A 1,028-nucleotide genomic window follows, 5' to 3' on the forward strand; every position below is an offset into this window, starting at 1 on the left:
CCGGCCAGGCCCCTCCGAGCCCGGACTGGGAGGGCGGGGCCTGAGGCGGGGACTAGCCGAGCCTAGGACTGAGGCGGAGGCCAGGATTGAGGCGGGGGCAGGGCCGAGGCGGAGCCGAGGAGAAGGGCTCTGAGGAGCCTGGGGGTGGGCTTTGCCCTGAACTGCCTGGGATGGAGCCCGACAACCTTCAGTCCTTTTGATCATATCCGACTCTTCACGAGCCCATTTGGGGTTTTCTTGACAAAGATACTGGAGTTATTTCCTTTTTTTTCTCCAGCTCATTTTACAGATGGGGAAACTGAGGCAGACAGGGTGAAATGACTTACCCAGGGTAACAGAACTAGAACGCGTAAATTTGAACTCAGATCTTCCTGACTGCAGCCAGGCCCCGACATTTCATTCACTGGGTCCTCTAGCTGGGGCTTATACAATTACTTATTTTCTCAACAATCTTTCTTTGAACTGCAGCTTCTGAGCTCAGTAATAATAATCCGATATGAATGTACTTATCACCGCTAATCCATAGTTATGAGAAAAAGTGCTTTTGCTTATCTGCATGCATCTTGATGCGGGCCTCTAATCAGTTAATAGCCTCGTGCTAAACAATAATGATTAAAAAAAAAAGAAAAAGACAAAACTCATTCTCTACGCTCAAGTTGCTAAGGATCCTGTATCAAACTATTTTGTTTCAATAGTTTCTTCGGGATCCAGGATAACTACCTTCCCTGGCCCCATTATTTGTTTTCCAAAACTGGTTATTGGGAATTCAGTCTCAAACAGCAGCTTTGACGTTCTCCTAGTGCACTCATCACTCATTCATGTCTCCAGCCAGTCATACTGTTAGAAAAACTGTTTCTGCTACTTCTTCATTTATCTTGTTTAGAGGGTAATTTTGTATCACATGAAGCACAGTTTCTGGTACTTTAGCTCTGAGCCATTTTAACAGCAATCACCCTTCAGGTTGCTCTGTCTCTCATCATGTTTTCTGCAGATTTTTGCTAGGATTATACTGGTAAATATTTGACAAC

The sequence above is a fragment of the Antechinus flavipes genome, chromosome 3 (genome assembly GCF_016432865.1).
Source record: "Antechinus flavipes isolate AdamAnt ecotype Samford, QLD, Australia chromosome 3, AdamAnt_v2, whole genome shotgun sequence".
Classification (NCBI taxonomy): domain Eukaryota; kingdom Metazoa; phylum Chordata; class Mammalia; order Dasyuromorphia; family Dasyuridae; genus Antechinus; species Antechinus flavipes.